The sequence below is a fragment of the Rhincodon typus genome, chromosome 5 (genome assembly GCF_021869965.1).
Source record: "Rhincodon typus isolate 14 chromosome 5, sRhiTyp1.1, whole genome shotgun sequence".
Classification (NCBI taxonomy): domain Eukaryota; kingdom Metazoa; phylum Chordata; class Chondrichthyes; order Orectolobiformes; family Rhincodontidae; genus Rhincodon; species Rhincodon typus.
Genome location: NC_063336.1, coordinates 95,364,984 through 95,385,637, shown reverse-complemented (window position 1 = coordinate 95,385,637; position 20,654 = coordinate 95,364,984). Strand labels below are relative to the sequence as shown.

Below are 20,654 nucleotides of genomic sequence, written 5' to 3'. Positions count from 1 at the left end.
CTGTGCATGGCTTGTCTCTCACAGTGCATTATACTTTTCAGATTGCCACCCAGCCACATTGGCATATCTCACGGGGGCTGCTGGTTGTTCACAGCTCGTTTGTCCAGTCTACAGATGTTGGCCGTAACCCTCCCTAAACTCTCATGAGTTAATATGTAAAGTTTCTGTGGAGGAAACAGACAGGTTGGCTTTTCTAGAATCACCTAATTTGTGATGTGTGAGACACCTTTATCATTGGCTTACAGAAAGCCCAGGATGATGTTTGCCTTGTTTTCCTCATACTGCAGCTGACAAAGCATTAGTAACACAAGCAAAGGTCACCATATATCATCACTGTGAGCACAGCAGTACACCCTAATGCTACTGACCTGGTAAAACTCAATCACAGTTATGATCTGCCGTAAAGCCTGTGTCGTGTGAATCTGATTTATATCAATCTGTTCCAACTAAAGCAATTTTTAAAAAATGCATTGATATATTTGGTCCATTTGGCCAAGGAGAGATTGTTCGCACTCCCCTTGATAAGAATGGAAGCGGTGCTAGTGGGCTTATAACACACAAATGGTTAAGGTATTGCCGTCTACTTAGTGGCATCTAACCATGTTTTTCTATCCTGAAAAATTTGGTAAGTGCAGCACAAAGTAAGAGTACTAAAATTCTGTATCATTATAGGTGAAAAGATAATGGGAAGTTAATTATATGAAAGAGTGAAAGTCTCTGCTTGGTTTTGACAACTGGGGGGTTTTGGGGGTGCAACTGCAGCCTATTCATAAATAAGCAGAACTGGAAATTGTTTACTACAATTTGTTTGTATTGACAGGAACAGATCTGTTAATGTTGTGCCTATCATCGGCTGAGTTCCCATTGCATATTCTGCGACTGATAATGGTGTGATAGCTCTCCACCTTACTCTCAACTCTTCACAAACTTTTAAGTAATGGACTATGCTATCATCACCTCATTAACCATCCTCTGTTTCCAGCTCAGTGGGACGGTCCCCACTTGGTTGTCACTTGTCTGCGTATGATAAGGCCACAACAAACTTGTTCAATGTCAATACAAATTCCATGCCATCATGAACAACTTTAATACCATGACCTCTGTTCTGTGACTTTTGACCTCTATCTCTGTCTGCACCATACCTGAACTTCGAACTTCACATCATCTCCATCATTCAAACTCCTTCCTTTGACCTGATCTTTATCTATTCTTTCCATGCTGCTTCCACTGAAAACATCTTCTACACTTATGTCATTTATACATTCAATTACTCCTGGCTAGCTTTCCATTTCTTATGTTTTGTAAGCCACATGCCATCCAAAATATCAATACCCCTAGGAGGGGAAGGACTTGCTCATCATTCACCCTACACTAGGTTCTGATTCGCAATCCCTAAGTCAATCCATGCTATCTTCCCTCACTACTTTTGTGGTGTTCCCCACTGTTAGAAACCCTCCAAAAGTTTTTGTTCTAAGATAACAAGGTGTAGAGCTGGATGAACACAGCAGGCCAAGCAGCATCATAGGAGCAGGAAGGCTGATGTTTCGGGCCTAGACCCTTCATCAGAAAAATCTGATTTGAGGCACTATTGTATTCTTCAGCCTTTCACATCATCATTGAGCTTCAGCCACCTAGTTACATACTCTGAAATTCCCTTAATAGACTCTAAAATCTAAAGCTTCTCTATTTTCCTCCCTTTTTGGTCACTCCACCTAAAATCCCTTTCTTTGACTTGGCATCCATTTATTCCTTGCAACTCAAACAGGATATCAAACGTTTTTCAACATTGGTGGTGTGAAATAAGCGCATATTATCTTGATGCTTGCCACCAACGACCAATAATGTGTTGCTCTTTGTGCCCCAAAATGTCCTTCAGATTAAATTTGCAGTAACTGATTAAGCAGAAACTGTGAAGCAGCATGTTTTTCATTAATTTATGGCCCTCTGTGAAGGAGAGACCGAAGCAAGCAGGGCAGATTGTAAATCTTACTGCAGACCTCCCCTGAAGTGTTCATTGTAAACAAGCACTGAGAATCTGGAGTTTGGATTAGGTTGCCACTAATCTGTATAAATGTTGGGTCTTAATGGGATTTGCACACAGTTTCTCTGTAGCGTAGACGCTGAATGAATTTGATAAGGCTCTGAGCACAGGAGAAACTGAGTATACAACATACACAAATGCACTAAGTGCTACATACCCTTTCTAACCAACCCAAATTCCCAGAAGGAGGTTCAATAAAAAAAGTAAATCATTGAAGATGCACTGGACACAAATTTTTTTGGTAGTTCCTAACACCAAATGAATATGGCCTTTTTTTTAAATTACTCACAGGATGTGGGCATTTCTGGCTGGGTCAGCATTCATTGTTCATTTTTAATTGCCCTTGAACCAGTGCAGTCTCCTTGGTGTAGGTACATTCTATTTTTCCTTTCTAATATTTGATAGAACTTAATAGCTTGCTAGTCCATTTTAGAGGGGAATTAACATTGCTGTTGTTCTGCAGTCACATATAGGCCAGATTCCTACACTAGTGAACAAATGGTTTCATGGTCAATTTTTAATTCCAGCTCTTTATTAAATTTCAGGTACATTACATTTAAATGAAATTTGAGCCTGTTTTCCCAGAACGTTACCAAGAGCTCTGCAATATTAGTCTAGTGACAATACCATGAGTACATCACCTCTCCTGCAACAAATAAATTTTATGTTGAGACATTAAGCTTAGTTCCTTTACATTTATGACAGAATATCTCCAGATACACAATATCCATGTGTAGTTGAAGATGTGAAGTGTACTGTTACATGTTTACTGCTGTACCACTGAAGTCTAAACTTGAAGTATTACCAAAATCACCAACTAAATTTGATTGATTTCATGTTGTGTACGTATGTAAAGACAATACCATCTTAAAAACAATATCATAATTTCTGTTTTAATGTTTTCATTTTAATCATACTGCTTAAAAAAAAGATTTATGATGAAATTTTAACTGTACACTTCATTCTATTTATTAGAGTGGAAATCTGTGCCATACCCCTGCTTAGCATTGCAGTTTTTAATTGTTCTGTTTTTGATTATTTGAAACAGCTTCTGATTGATGTCCACTGTGATTGATTGGTTAAGCCTGAGTGTGGACAGAAAAATAAACATCTCGCTGGAAGCTAAAGCTAAGGACTGCTAGAAGCACACTATAGATACCTTAAAGCACTGAGATCAAATCTGTTAGACCATTATACACTGGTATCATCTTTACATACCTTTGAGACATAATATTTACAAGGTCCAGACTGACCGATGTTAAGAGAAAACATAAGGGGCACTTTGGCATGGTTTTACTGTACAAACAGGGGGTCATTTCCAGGCTGGTGGTTCGATGTGTCTGGGTAACATTGTGAAACTGCAGAAAGGTGTGGGAATACACTGTCCAGACCGTGAGATGTGGTGTCAGGGGTGGGGATGTGGCTGATCATTATCCATTCCTTTGTTTGCCCAACTGTTGTGCTCTCTCTGGGCTCCAGATCCACATATCATCTACTTCCACCACCCCACCCACCCAACCTCACCTTCAGCATATATATTTTTCCTAGCTACAGTGTGTTCTGAAGTAGGGTCACTCGACCCAAAACGTTAACTTTGGTTTCTATCCATAGATGATGCTAAACCTGCTGAGTTTCTCCAGCAATTTCTGTTGTTGAGTTGAAGAGAAAATCTGTGTTTGAAATTAGTGTGAAAACAGAGCGTAAACCATGAGTTAGTGTTTCAATTCAACCAATGGGATAACTTTACCTTAATTTGCCAAGGGAGAATGGCACACCAATTTCATACCCAGCAAGTATTACTCTCCATTGACTTCAGTCAGCAGTATTTTCAGGAAAGATTAAAAAAAAAGCATGTGTCTTGTCATGCAATGGTAATGTCCCTACCTCTGATCCAGAAGGTCAAGGTTCAAGTCCTAGCTGCCCTGGAGGTGTGTCATTATACATCCAAACAGGTTGGTTAAAAATAATTGTTAGAAGTTGCAATGCATTATCCAGTGCTACCCATTATGGGTTTATGGTATATGACTGATTAGCCTGCTCCTTGCTGAAAGACTGCACCAATCTGTGACACAAAGAGAGAGGAATTCCAGCCTACTCTTAGTTAACCCGTCAGAGTGAAACCAACACTGAGATTTACTAAAGGCTATTAGCAACAGGATGTTGCAGTTTTAATTTTCACAGATGAGCTGAACATCTGCTGATGAGGTTTGAGTGCAGAAAAATGATGTCATATTTTTTCTAAATATGAGGCTGTCATGGTGACAGGATATTACTATTTAAAAAAACAGAGCACTTGTTTTGCTTAATCCTGCTTTCTTAATTAACTCATTTTAAATAGATGTCTGCTCTAAAGATTAGCTTATTTTCATGTTTTTTTTGTTTACAATGATAGTTATTTTGGAAGGGTTGAAATAGTCAACAGCTAAAGTCTCTGGCTAGCCTCCTGATAACTGTTTTCCAGGCATTCTTGAATTATCAGCATAACTGATTAAAGGTTATTAATCAGAGACGTTAACTGTTTCTCTCTCTACAGATTCTGCCTGATCTGCTCAATATTTCCTGCATTTTCTGCTTTTATTTCAATTCTTCAGCATCTACATATTTATTTATTTGTTTTGAATTAGTCACTAAAATATATTTTCTGATCAGAATCACAGTTTTATTTGTGGGAGTTTGCTGTGTGACAATTGACTGCACTGTTTCCTACGTTATAGCAAATGACGTAAATTTTTGAAGTGTATTGCACTTTGAGGCCATCTAAAGTGTTGCATACACAAATGTCCATATCCCTCCTTCTACTTTCATGGAGAGTTACTTCTTTTATTTTGATTTGGAGTATCAGTTGTGAGGAAATCCATCTGATTACACTGATAAAAACAATTTATGGTTAACCAGTTTTTGAGGCAATGACATAGGAACAAAAATATTATGAATATTCATAATCTGAAATTAAAACAAAACAGAATAATCTTGGAAAAACCACAAGATCAAACAGCACTTGAATGGCTAGTTGAACACTTCAGGTGTGACTCTCTATTAGATTTATCAGTAATTGCTGATACCTTAGAGGATGATCCAAGAGGGAAGTCTAGCCCATTTGGAATATGTATCATTTCACTTTTAAGAGATTAGATGGCATGCAATGTTCTTAGTATGTAATTGCATTTAGCTCTTGGGAAATGCAAGCTAGGGACTTAAGTTCTTCTAATTGTTTCAGCTTTATAAAATATTTCAAGTTTACACAGTAGATTAACTTGATCATTTTGCAAATACATTATGATGGTGATATTTGAAAACTAGATGGAAAAGCAAGATCAGAAATCACACGACACCAGGTCATAGTCCAACAGGTTTATTTGAAATCACAAGCTGCTGGAGCCTTGCTCCTTTTTCAGGTGTTAGTGATAGTCCAGCTCAAGATAGCATGCAAATATTAAAGGCAAATTTTAAGTAAATACTATTTTTCTTAAGTGTGCAAAATTGTAAATATGTCATATTATATGTCATAATAGAAACATGCAGTTGAAATAATTATCCAGTGTGCATTAGAATGTTGCTAGTTATATCAAATAAGGCTGGCAGAAATCCCAGTTGCCCATGTTTGATTTTCTCATTGAAAATGCTTTTTCATGCAAATTATTTCTGAAACTGTACAAAATAAAAGGCAGAGCAGTTTTGCATACATTTTAAACACTTTAAATTACCTTGGAAAAGGAATGTTAAGCAAGAAACAGCAATGACATTGTCATGATCGTAATTGAAGTGTTGCCCATGGTTCAATTGTTGGCATGTGCACCTCTGAGTCACAAGGTTCTGAGGTCAAATCCCACTCTGGTGTCTGAACACAAATGTAAAGGGTAGAATACTGAGAGAGTGTTGCATTGTTGGAGGGGCTATTCTTTGGATGAAAGTCAAAGCAAGGCCAATCTGGCTGTTTGGAAGAATGTAACTGTTTGAAAAAGAGGGTAGGCAAGTCATCCCTGTTGACCTGGCCAACAGTTATGTCTTAATCAGCAAAAAATATTGACTAGACATTATCCCATAGTGGGAACTTGCTCTCTGTAAATTAGTTAGTAGCCCATTTTCCCTACTATGCCACTACATTTCAAAAAACTTCATTAATTGTCTTGTGTTGATCATAAAAAGTGCTTTGTAAATAAAAATAAAAATATTCATTGTTTTTCAATTCTGATTTTCATTCCTGAGGTAACAGCCAGTTTGTAAGAGTATTAATAATTCATGAATTCCTATGGATGTACTAAAGCTCACTGAAATCATTAGCATCTTGGACTCTGAGTCCATTTGTCTGTGCGTTTGAAGAGGAGAAACAGAGCTACTGGGTTTCTCCTGTTGCTGTTTTAGGGGATTAATTGTTCTACATGTTCTTACTGTTGAGTTGATAAGTTTGATATGACGTGCTTCCGAGTATATGGCTCATTAACTTCCGGCCTGCATTATGAGTGCCACTGATTGCCTAAAGCATCCATCTTTACAGGACACCAGTCTCCTTCCAGGTGGAGGGAACTCACTTGCCCTTTAAAGGATTCAAAGAAAATGAATAATTTACACTTTCTTTCATGCCTCTATAATTTTTCTCCTCAGCTACACCTGGCAATTCCATTCCCCTAGAAACGAATCTTTAGCTCCTAGTGACGCTTGGACAGTCCTGGAGAGTTGGCCACCTGATATGGGGGAAGAATGTTCACAATGCATGATCAAGAAGCCACAAGACCACTGCATGCAACAGTGTTCAGTCCCCTGGCATTGTAGCAGGCCAGGATCAAAATGGCATTGAAGGAGTCGTGTTGAGTGGAGATGGGAAGATGCTACTGGCATGAATGGTCAAAGTGGGGAGGTTTAGAATATCAACTCAAGTTGCGTTGGAAGGAGGGTAAGAATTCCACTTTATGGGAGAGAGAATGGCTGAGAAGAGACGGAGAAAGTGTGCCAGCTTGGACAAGAAGATGAGTGGTGGCATTCTTCATGAAAGAAGAGAGAAAAGTTCAAATTTGAATGGAGCTGATAGGGAGATGAATGCTTTCCTGCTCAAGAAGATTAGAGGAAAAGAATTATGGTGGGGAAGGCCACCATTTCAAAACAATTACAAATTAAACTTAGCAACAGGGTGCATCTCTTCTGGTCTTTGCTAGGGCAGGAGGCATCAAATTGAATTGACAGGAAAACAATTTGGGTGCATACCGCAGCAATTAAGAGACTATTTAATCATAATTCCTTCTTTGTCAACTGTGAACGCCATCCACACTCTGGGTCAACTAGGGGATCAGCGAGACAAATGTAAAGTACACAAATGTAAAATTAAATTTTGTTCTACCACATTGGAGAATAACCAATACAATGCCTTTGATCAAGACAGACCAAGGAATGAGTTACTTATAGTTTGATTTCTGGCCAAGCTCTTAGAATCTGTAATTTAAGTAAAAGTTATGAAGAAGATAGCAATGCAAGAATTAATCATGAAAGCAAGCACTGCTGTCTTCTGGGGGGATTGTATAGATCTAACAAACAAACAGATTTTTGAAGAAGTGATAGACTAGGTATATAAAGAAGATGCAGTAAATTTAGCAAATTTTGGTATTCAGAGTATTTTCAACAGATTTACTGACTAAAATATGTTTTAGACAAATTTAGGCTTATGGCATAAAGATTAAATATTGCTTAATAGACAGAAAGAAAGAATCAGAGTAATGGGTGTGTGTTGACATTGGAAACACATTGATAGAAGGATAGTTCAACGACTTCAGGAAGTCATAAAACTGTTTAGCAAAATAAATGATACAGATTTAACATGAAGAAAAATGAGGCATATTTCAGTAAGGGAACAAAGAATGGAATTGCACAATTCTTGGCAAGATGTAGAAGATTGTGAATACTAGCAGTTCCCAGAAACTGAATGGAAGTAGGTAAAGCCATAGAAGAGGTCAATGTTTTAGGTTATGTAGGTAGGAGTATAAAATCCAAGAATAAAAATACAACAATAAACTTGTACAAAATATTGAATGGGTCTTCTTTAAGTAGTTTTGGATGCCCTATTGAAAAATTATGTTAAAATATTTGGAGTTATATAGCATGGATTCAACAAGCTGATGTTATCAGGAAAACTTGAGATACAGAAACAAGGGGTAGCCAAGTAGCTACTTTAGGGACTTGGGTTTGATTCCACCCTCAGGTGACTGTCTGGTATGGAGTTTACACATTTTCCCCATGCCTGCGTGGGTTTCCTCCAGATGCTCTAGTTTCCTCCCACAGCCCAAAGATGTGCAAGTTAAGTGGATTGGCAATGCTAAATTGTCCATAGTGTCTAGAGATGTGGATTAGCCATGGGTAATGCAGTGTTACAGGGATAGGTAGGGGATATCACAGATCTTAGATCATAGAATCCCTACAGTGCAGAAGGAAGCCCTTCAGCCCAACAAGTCCACACTGATCCTCAGAGCATCCCACCCAGACCCATCCCCCTGTAACCCACCTCACCTACACATCCCTGAACACTATGGGCAATTTAGCATGGCCAATCCACCTACCCTGCACATCTTTGGACTGTGGGAGGAAACCGGAGCATCCGGAGGAAACCCACGCAGACACGGGGAGAATGTGCAAACTCCACACAGATAGTCGCCCAAGGCTGGAATTGTACTTGGGTCCCTGGCGCTGTGAGTCAGCAGTGCTAACCACTGAGCCACTAAGCCACCATGCCACCCCGACATGTCTGGGTGGGATGCTGTTCAGACAGTTGGTGTGGACTTGATGGGCCAAATGGCCTGTTTCCACACAGTAGGGGTTCTTTGATTTTCTCAGGGTCAAGAAATATAAGGGGAATTTAGTATTTTTTTTTAATTATGAAGGATTCCAATGGTATGAATAGGAATAAAATGTGGTGGAGCAATCAGTGATGAGAGCCATCAATTTAAAATTATCACCTCAACAGCAAAAAAAAAGGTTTTGGAGCTTTATTTCCTGCAAACTGTTGTTGAAGAGTGGATTGTTCTCTGATGGGAAGTGTGGCAGACGCCATTGCATTCTTCAAAAGAAGATTGTAGAAACTGTTGAGGATTGCACCAGCAAAGAATTCATGCAGGCAGAATGGTATTAATTTCTTCTTTTACTGCAGACTTGCATGGTTCAGTAGTCTGTTTTCAGATTACCACTGGAACATCAATTCCAAAGAATAAAATGGTAAAAGATAAGGCACAAGAGTTTTTTTTTAAAAGGTGTTTTATGTTATTTAGAAATATGAAGAATTGCTAAAATATGTTTCCCCTTTAACTAAGTTAGTACAAGAAACATGATGAACCAGGATTAAACTTGAATTGTCACTAATCCTGCTGTTTGCCAATGAATTTCCCCATATAACTGCTGTATGTATCATATATTAATCCAATGTTTTTCAGTTCGTTTATTATTTACCAGAAGCTGTTCTCTAATCCATATTGCTATGAACAAAGAAAGATGGAGAAACACATACTTGATTTGCACCTCAAGTTCCTCACAATATTAAGCGTTGTTTTTTGGTAAATGTTACAAATGAATTGCAAGAGTATTTGCACAGAATTTCATGAGTGCCTCTTTAAATATTGTTCCCCAGTGCTTTGCTTTTCCAAAGCTCTACAGTTACATTCACACCCACACGGCAACTCCCACACTCTTCACTGCTGCATTGCTTTAACTCTTGATTGTTAATTGGGAATGAAGCAGGGTACCAGAGAAATTTTAATTTATGAATATGATCAACTTTCCTTCTGTTCATAATATCATGACACTATAATCTGTACAGATTTTACTTTCCAGTGAAACCTAGGATTTCCTTAGATTATTAGTATTGTGAAGCTGTTAAAGACTGCAGAATATTATTGAAGCCAGCTCAGCTACTTGACAGTACTTGGTTGTGTTCATGCTGGCTGTCATAAAGTGTTGCCTAAATCCCTATGAAAAATCATGTAGGCACTTTGAAGATGATACCGGTTCATCTCTCCATGATTGACCCTCCCCCGCCCCACACAGGTAGATACAACTCTTATCAAAAGCTAGGATATTCCCAGAAATGTCCATAATGATCTTTTCTACTGCAGGAGTGATTCACAATCCAGCCCTCCCAGTGGGTAGCAGCACTTGCTTTCAGCACAGCTCAGTAAATCATTGGCTGAACACCTGTAATTTCCAGAGTTGTGCTCCCTGTGAACGTTAGATAACAACATTATCTCCGATATAATGCTTTTAGAACACTGGAAACCACAAATACCCACAAATTCTAAGTTGAAATGATCCCTGAACTCATGACCCTTTTTAAAAAAAATATAATTTTGCTTTTGTGGTTTTTGAATAAAAGCTTTTACAGAAGTAATATAAACAGTGATAATAGTGTCATGACCACATCACACACATGCTCAGAGAGGTCCATGAACTGAGAATTTGCTGCTTTAGTCTGCTTTTAGTTTTTGAATCTTTCAATCTACAAAACAACCAGCAACAAAAAATATTGTAAATAAGATAATGGATAGTTTATTGTAAAACTACTGTTGTAGTTGTTCAAGTAAAAGTGGTAGGTTATTAACAAAAATATAGACAGGCAGATATTAAATGGTGTTAAGGGAAAGAATATTTATAAAGATGAAAGTAAGATCAATCTCTAAGGTCATTGCAGGCCAGTTACTTGTTTGAAATTTCTCTTTCTGAAGTGAAGGAGCCGATAACTCGAAGTCAGGTACAACAGCTATGATAGCTCATATGGTTGAATAGTTGAAAGTTGGACCAAGTATGTGGATTTTTTTTTTACAAATGAGTCTGCATTTTACAACACAGCAGGTTTAAGCCATTGGTAAGCTGGTTTAGCACAGCAGTCCTTTAGATGGAGAGGGCTGCTTTTATATGAACCCCTGATTGAGAATCCTTTCCTTTGATGCCACATCTCAGATTCCTTCCATGGGCCTCTGCCCAAAATGATTGCCCATAGCATGTCTTATGCAAATTAAACTTAAAATGGTACTATTCCAAAACTCAGGAATCATGTTTCCACGTTAGATGTTGGGTTGACCTGGGCCTGAGCATTAATCTGTTCGATTGTGTCATCCGTTCACTTGGATGGCTTTCACTCTCAGGTTGTGATAAGATAGAAAGAACTATTCATGCCTCCAGGGGAACCATTGTCAAGGAGTTTCTGTTTATCCTTGGAAATGTTCATTGAATTTTTCTGATTTCCTCCTGAAATAAGTTTAGTCTGGTCCCAATACCAACTGGAATTCACAAGGGTAGTCATTTTACTCCTGAGGCCATTTTGTAAAAATGATTATTAATTTTAAAGACAGCTTGGCTTTCTATGCAACGTATATTATTTTGATTATACAGATACAACCTTACGATTTTAAGAATAATTCCAGTGACAGAGACTTCTTCAATTACTATTCCGAATCCACTTTTCATTATCTTCAGATGTTTCAAGGTATTCATCCAATGGCTAAAATAATGATAACAGAAATTGCTGGAAAAACTCAGCAGGCCTGTCATCATCGGTAGAGAGAAAGGAAAGTTAACATTTCAAGTCCAGTGACCCTTCTTCAGATTCTAAAATAGTCTCTTTTAATGTTTTTGTCTCAAATTGTCTATATATTTGTACTTTCTATGTTAAATCTGCTATCAACTTTGGATCGATTTATCATCTTGTATTTTCTTGCATAATTCTTGACTGCTAAATATTTCTTGAATTGGCTGTTCCATTGGAGATCTTACTTCTGATGTCAAACGCATCTGAAGCTGTGCTCTTCAGTCCTTTATTCAACTGTTTATAATTGTTTTGCCTTTCATTGGGAACTGGTACTGTGCAGTATTAAACAAGTTTCCCTACAGTTTCCCATAACATTGGCTAGTTTTCTCATTACTATACGTGTGCTACAGTTTGGCACAACCTCCAATTGTTTTTTTCCATTGATTAATGTATTACTTAAGTCTTTATCCTCTGTTCTCTCTGACCTCCTCCTTATTTTACCTTTCATTTATGTTTCAATTCTGTGAACTCAGTAAATTCCTTCAGGTTTCAGTACACACAGTGTGTCATGCTTCCAGTACTCCCTCTGTGCAATGGCCAATCACTACATTGCATTGCACATCATATCTTCAGTAAATCAGAGAAAATCTGGTATCTCTCAAGTTGTTGCAGACAGGATAAATTCTGCATTCCCATTGGGAGCCATTCTCAAATGACTCCAGTTGAGTGAAATAATATGGTAGTGTTTTAGTCCTGCTGATAATTTGCACTCCTTTTGAGTACAACTGCTGGTATGGATGTCAGGAGCACTGAATTTATCCCTTAGTTTATTCATTTCTCTTCCAGTTCTAAAGTCAACCTCTGTACTTTGTATAATCAAAGAAGAATATTAGAAAGTTACAAGTGAACTAGAATAGAAAGGACGACTTTATGCCTTTACAGATCAACAGCAACAGGAATACGGCAAGCAATTCTGTTTGATGTACTATATAAAAGACAAATAGGCCTTGGAAGGAGTGCAGTGTACATTTCACAGATTGTTACCAAGATTATGAAGTGAGATTACACAAACTAAGTTTGTATTTATTGGAAAATGAGAGGTTAAAAGGTGATTTAATTAAGCTTGCTAGGATTTTGAAAGAAATTGGGAGGGTAGATAGAAAAAAAAAATCATCTTTTGTTAACGTGGCATTGAGAATAAGGAGCCATAACCTTAAAATCAGAGCAAGATTTTTTTTTTCAAGCAAAGCAGGGGAAGTCTGGAACACTGTCCCACAAAAATCCATAGATACTGGCTCCTTTAATATTTTATATCTGAGTTTGATAATATCTCTGCCAGTCATAGGTATCAAGGGATGTGGAGCCAAGGCAGATGGATGGAGTTAGGTAAGAATTAGACATGATCTCCTTGAATGCCAAATAGGTTCAAGATGTTGAATTTCAATGTGCCATTATATTTGATAGCAAAAGTCTTCGTCTTTTACTTATCAACACATTTCTTTTCATTATCTACTCAAATTTGCCTGGAACTCCCATTTTCTCACCACTTCAGTGAGAGAATATGTTCCACTTGTTTTTGTAAAGGAAATGACCAGGAATCCAGATCTGGGGCAGTGATGATAATCTACGATAATGGTCTTGCAATCCTCTTGAAGTAGATAATAAACCACCCAATTAGTCTAATGTCAAAATGATAATGAAGTAGTCTGTGATTTTTTTTATATAAGCATACTCCACAGCCACAAAGCCATAATATAACAAGCAGGCCTTGGATACACTAGTGCACTATGTATTAAAAAAATGCCACAATAATTTTGTTATGTAAGATGACATCTCCCAAGCACGGTACTATCTGTGGAACTTCTGAACTCCATATTACTATTTTGGAGAACTTGACTGAAGGCTTAGAAGTTGTATAATCCATAAAACAAAGCGGAATATTAAATCAGAGGACATTGATGGATTCACTAAAAACTTGCATTTAAATGATCACAACTCAGAGTTCCCCAAAGCAGTGGACTTTTTTTAGAGTGCAGTTTTACTTTTGCAGGCAAATTCAGCAGCCAATTTGCATGTTGCAGACTCTTTCAAACATTGAGTGAATTTCCAGTGGAATTGCTTTTTGTGATGTACTTTGAGGGAATAAAGATTGACTGACTGGTTAAGACAGCTCCCTACCCTTCTTCAAATCATACAATTAGATCTTTTGTATTTCAGCTAAAAATGGAAGTAAGGACCTCAGATTAATTTGCAATTAAGGCACAGAATATTGTCATCCAAATCATTTGCCAAAATTCATTGGATAGGGCTGGGGCTTGAACCCAGAACCCTGTCACTGAGATTTCAGAGTATACCAAAGAAACGTAGAAATTCTTAACACAGTGAAAAAGGCTTGCATTTCTATTGGCAGAAGGTTGCAGATACAATTTTCTGAAGAAGGGTCCCGACCTGAAACATCAGCTTTCCTGCTCCTCTGATGCTGCTTGGCCTGCTGTGTTCATCCAGCACTACACCTTGTTATCTCTGATAATAATGAGAACTTGTTTTAGTACTGGTAATTGAGCGATAAATATTGGGTAGGACAACAGCCGTGACTCCACTGCCCTTCTTTATAATAGTGCCAAAAGATCTTTTACAACCACCTAAAAGAGCAAGTGGGGCCTTGGTTTAAGATTTCACCTGATAGACACCACCTCAGATAGTGCAGAACTCCCTGGCATGGCACTGCTGTGTAAGTAGAGATTTTTGTGCTGTGGTCTCTAAGCTAGACTTGTGCCTTCAACCTTGTGACTCAGTATTGAGAAATGACTAAATGACTTATAATTATAGGTATATATGATAAAAGCTATACAAATAAAACTAAATTTGTAGACCTTAGGAAGCAATATCATAGAGTCCCTACAGTGTAGAAACAGGCCATTCAACACCACACCAACTCTCTGAAGAGCATCTCACCCAGACTCACCCCACCCTGATCATCCCTGTAACCCTGCACTTCCTATGGCTAATCCATCTAACCTTCACATCTTTGGACACTATGGACAATTTAGCAAGGCCAATCCACCTAACCTGCATATCTTTGGACTGTGGGAGGAAACTAGAGCACCACACAGACACGGAAAAAGTACAAACTCCACACAGACAGTTGCCCAAGGCTGTAATTGAACCCAGGTCCCGGGTGCTGTGAGGTATAAGTGCTAAGACTGAGCCCCCATGCCACTCCAGATAGCTGTGAAGTTGTAGGTGGAACTTTTATCTCACATGCCTTAATGACCTGCAGAAAGCCATTTGTCTGTACCATTTCACACTGTTTCCAAAGTACAATTATCACACGTTCACAGTTTGTGTACATTCTGAGAACAAACAGAAAATCCATTGATGTAACAGAAGAATAAAGAAAAGTTTGGAAGGGAGACTGAAAGGTTCAATAGCAAAATATTGCAGATGCTGGAAAACGGAAAATAATAACAGAAAATGCTGGAAATTATCCCAGGCCAGTGACATCTGTGGAAAGAAGAAAAAAGTTAATGGGAAGGATTATCCAACTGGCAATGTTTCACAGGGCAACTGTTGGGAGTGGAGTAGGAAGGAACACCAGTGGGAGGACAGGCTTTAGGGAAGATTGGGTACCTCTCCTCCATCTCCAATGTGGAATAGGGCTTTGGTCAGGGGTGTCCTTACTACCATCCTGCCTGTAGGCAAGGCAAGGTGACCTGCCAGGCTTCCCATCTGCTCCTGAAATCCTCCTGCCAGCCTTGACATTCTAAAGCTTTGCCACATAAATGATTCATAGGGGTGAGGTCAGGAGGGTCACCCAAGTCCTTACCTGGCCTGTGTAAAATTTGTGAAAAGTTTCTGGGCGAGAGGGAGGGGATTGAGAAGGAATCTTACGGCCCAACGCAGCGAATCTGCAGTAAGGGACCTTAAAAGATCTGTGACATTTCAGAGGGTGTTATATTGGCTGAGATTAAAAGTGCATGTAACCTAACTTAATCTTAAATTTGCTGATAAACATGATATGTTATTTGCCCATACACACTATGTCACACAAAACAGCATTATACTTTTGAAGACAGTGAAGTAGCCAAATAGCTTCAGTCATGTTCTGTGTGATCCCTTCACCCAACCAGAAAAAGAGAATTCCATGACATTCACATATGTATAAACAGCAGGATTGCTGATTGGCTTATTGTATAAATGGATCGATATCTATACTTACTGTACTTGTAGTGGGGGCTATTAGCTCAGTTATCTAAACAGCTGGTTTGTGATGCAGAGTTGATGCCAACAGCACGGGTTCAATTCCTGACCTACCTACAGTTAACATGAAGGATTCTCCTTCTCAACCTCTGCCCCTCATCTGAAGTGTAATAATCCTCTAATGAGAGAGCAGCACTCAGGTCTGGTAAGACTATGGAGACTTTACCTTTATGTACTTGTAGGTTTTCATTTTCATAATAAATTTTAATAAAATGTTAAAACAGCTGATTGCCATTTCAGGCCAAATAAAACGTACAAGTTTGAGTTCAGTGGTGCCTCCAGTGGTATGAATACTACAGTGCAATTTCTGTGCAAGTCTTCTTTGTCCAGATTATAACCCATACACACAATGACATCTTACTGAACCTCAACCTAACATGCATTGCTCTATCATATACCTGTTGTGGTAAACCCACTCTGAGATGTTACCTTCTGCAAGTCATATACTTTCTGTAGCTTTACACTTCTGGGTGATCTTTATCATCCTCTCTTCCCCCAAACATTGAAGCAAGGTATCCAATTATGACCTCTGAGCCTTCTCGATCCCATGCTTCACGAGTGCCCCAGGATTGAACCCCTGCATCTCCAATTCCCCAGACCACTCCCATAACCCCTCTGACATCACTCTCCTGCCTCCAAACCAGTGCCCCCAACCTTTGATCTTCCACTACCATTGCCCAGCCCTTTGTCTCCTATTTCCACTCACTCCAAACCTCTGATCTCTGATTTCACCCTGTTTTGTGCTTTTATTCTCCCAATACCATGGCTCTACAACCTCTGTGACCCCTGCTTTTCCACTGAAATCTGAACTCACCATTATCTCACCTTCCTTTCCTTAACACCCGACCCCAGGCTCTACAAGACCCGACCCCTACAAACCTCTGATCCCTGACCATTGACAGTGATTCCCTGTTACTTGCCTCTGATGTCTGACCACCCTCCAACCTGTAATGCCCATTCCTGAAAGCGCCCCATTCCTCCAGCAGATTTCCCTGTGATACTGCAGTCCTTCAATCTCCAACACAAACAACCTGCCATAACCTCAAGCAGCCAGAAAGCTGAGAGCAAGGAGAAAAAAAAAACATAAGGTTCAATGCAGAGAAGTGTGAGATAATGTACTTTGATTGGAAAGACATTGAACTACAATATAAAATATGGGGTACAATTCTAAAGAGGTGCAGGAGCAAAGGGACCTGGGTTCATATGTGCACAAATCACTGGTGGTGACAGGACAGGTGAAGAGGGCAGTTAGTAAAGTGTAGTGTTCTGAGCTTTATTAATAGGAGGATAGAATACAAGAACAGGGAGATAATGTTGAACTTGCACAGGTACTTATTAGACCTCAGCTGCAGTATTGTGTACATTTGCGGGTGCCACATTATAGGCAAGATGTGAAGAGATTTACAAGAATGATTCCCTGAATAAGATATTTCAGCTATAGGGATAGATTTAAGAAGTTGATTGCTGTTCTTGGAGAGAAAAACGCTGACAGGAGATCAGATAGAGGTTTTCAAAATCTTGAGTGGAATGGACACAATAGATAGGAATAAGCTGTTTGCACTAAAAAAAGAGACAGGACATAGATTTGAAGTGATGTGCAAATGAAGCTAGGGTGGTGTGAGAAAAACTTTTTCACACAGTGAGTAGTTTGGGTATGCAATGCCTTGCTTGGAAAAATGGTGCAGGCATTCAAGATTGCATTGAAGAATTATTTGGATAGAAATGGCGCGCAGAGGTATGGGGAAAAGGCTAGAAATTGGCACTAGGTAATAGAACCGGTGCAGTCACAATGTGCTGAATGGCCTCCTTCTGCCCTGTGACAATTCTGTGATTCTCAGATTTTCAAGATTGGTTGCTCTAGCTGGAAATATGTCACAGGAAACGGTACTGGATCCTCAGCTATTTACAATGTGCTGCATTTGACTGACTTGGAATAGACCAAGAATAATATATTCAAGTGTGCTGATGACACAAAGTGAGGTCGAAAAGTAAGCTGTGAAGAAGACACACAGAGGCTATGAAGAGTAGAATGAGCCAAGATTATTTGGAAGTTAGAAGAATGATTGGTGATGTCATTTAGGCATATAAGATTTTTAAGAACCTTGGTGGGGAAGATGCTGAGAGGCTGTTTACATAAGTTGAATGGTCTCAAAATAAGGGGCCAATAAGTTAAGACTCAGATCAGGAGGAATTTCTTTACATAGTGTTGCAAACTTAGAATGCTCCACCCAAGAAGGCTGTGGATGTTCAGTTGTTGAGTATACTCAAGAGCAATAGAATTGGCTTAGGTAGGAAGGTGGAGTTGATGGAAATAAGCATTCATGATTACTTTGAAAGGTAGAACAGTTTCAGTGCATATGTGACATCCTCTTGCTCCAATTTCTTTTCAGCCAGTCTCCTCCACACAAAAAATTACAAGTAGTTCTTTCTAGTTTCAGTCTGGTAGGTGTGTTGTGAATTCAATCAATATTCCATAAAGGCTTGAGATTCCTAGGGCTTGAGAGGATATAGAGAGGGATAATTGCATGTCAAGTTGTGGAATTTTTGGTAAAACCATGTATTTCCAGGTTCCTGCCTTGTTTAACTTCTGCCCTAAATTGCAGAGAGTGTGTAACCATATCTTCTGCCTGGTCCCACTATCTGATTTCAATTGCTTTGAATCATTTATTGGCACATGTTTTAAAGTAAAAATAGGAAGGACAAAGAAAGAAAAATGAAGAGAACTGGTGAGCAGAGTGGAGCTCCAAATGGAGCGACTTACCTGCTACCATTTAGGAAGATCCCAAGCTTGCCCTGAAATTCCACTCATGAAATTCTTGTATGACCAAACAATTTTCATGTCAGCTCAGAACTGGCATGCATGCTGGTGAAACCCTTCCAAGAAATGGATCAACTTGCTTTGTTAAATTATTTTGCGTTTCCTTGAATAGATTATTTTCTCTGTTTGCTTCCTTTGGTAAGGAAGGATGGTTAGAATTGCCTGAGTGGCATGGGTGGCCCCACCACCTGTATCTTTGATTCGTCGTTACAGCTTTGGGCTGCCTGTCCCAACCAGAATGAGGACGTTGCCCTTGAGATTGAGACTCAGTTTGTGCCCTTAACTGTGGGCAAGGAGGAGTCCTGTGCTACCACATTTTTGTTACAAGATTTTTAAAATGGAATGGCTGTTCAGTTTCAGCCAAAGTCAATGCAAACATAATGGGTTTATTTCTAAAGTTACAGGCGAGATATACACACATTGCAAGATTGGTTCGGTTGAATGTGTACCAGATGATTAGTTTTGCAGCTGAGGGCTGGTTTTTCTTACCCAGCATTTTTCAGCAAGAAGCCATAGTGCAGTTATATTGTACCTCCGACAGAATGTAGCATCCCCAAGTCTTTCCAATTAAATGACTAGAGTTGTCCATTAAGCTAAGTTTGCAGAGGAGAATTGAATGGATTAACAAACATCCACTCCCTCTACCACTGATGATCAGCAGCAGCTACAAGATGTACTACAGAAATTTGCCAAAGATTCTTAAACAACATCTTCCAAACCCCTGATCAATTCCATCTAGGAGAACAAGGGCAGCAGGTACATGGAAACACACCATCTGCAAGTTCCCCTCCAAGCCACTTACCATCCTGATTTGGAAACATATTGCCTTTCCTTCACTTGTTGCTGGGTCAAAACCCTGAAATTCCCTCCCTGACAGTATTATGGGTCTTCCCCATGGCACATGAACTGCAGTGCTTCAAGAAGACAGCTCACCACAACCTCCTCAAAGGCCATGTGGACGGGCAATAAATGCTGGCCCAGCCAGTGACTTCCAGAACCCATGAGTGAATAAAAGAATTGACCTGGTCTTGAACATGGAAAGTGGTTGAAGGATCTGGGATCCATAGGTCCAAACCCAATGTTACCTATTCTACCCAGGCAGGCCACACTACTAAATGCCCTGTCTCAAATCACTTTTGTGGTATTGCAAAATGTTATTATCACTATAAAGTAAGTAACATCATTTTTAAAAGCTACATATAAAATAGCTTATTCTATCAGTTGCAAGTTTGTTCTTTTGAGAGACAGATTATAGTAATTTTGATTGTGCACTTGCTTGTTCATGATTTATTCAGTGAATTCACCTGATACTTAAAATTTAAATTCGATTTCATTTGATGCACTATTACTTTTGAAAGCAAGAGAAGAGTACACGAGTAAAAAAGATCATTTCTAAAAGTGAAAGCAACTATTAGAAAACTAATCCTTCAGGTTTATGGCCCTCATCAGGTTACTGACCTGAAATATTGGCCTCTGTAGAGAAAGGTCCTGAGGTACCAGACCTGCTGAGCATTGATAATATTTTCTGTTGTCGTTTCAGATTTCCAATATCCTTATGGTTTTAATCTTACAACAGAAAAATAGTTCTGTTTATTTGTCTGGGCATGTTATCAATAGCAAACTCAGTTTTAAAGCTAATGGAGACACATTTAAAGACTTGGGGAGTTGTGAATCGCAACTTAAATTCCAGAGGCTCAAAAAGTCCCCAGGTCAGAAGATCAGAGGAGAGTTACATATCATGAGATAGAGTTACCACAAGGATGTGCTGTTTAGTGAAATTCTCCAAAAAGTGGCCAACAAAGTGCAAAATAGAAAGAGTCCAAGCACCCATTGAAAATCAAGTTTCCATAATCTTCAACAGTAGTTTCAAAAAGATTGCACAAAACTATGCTCCAAGAACAAATTAATCATCATTGTTACTTTCTGCTAATTAAGTATTTGCAGTTATTGAGGTGACTCTTCAAGTATAGATTTTTGTAAGCACGTGAGTACTAGTAGACATGTTTCCAAAGTTTTCCTTTCATTTTATAAACTATTCA

At 38.9% G+C, this 20,654-nt stretch overlaps 1 pseudogene; it reads left to right on the top strand.

The window, feature by feature from the left end:
- Positions 1-494: 494 nt before the first annotated feature.
- Positions 495-610, top strand: LOC125483243 (annotated as a pseudogene).
- The last annotated feature ends 20,044 nt before the right edge of the window (positions 611-20,654 follow it).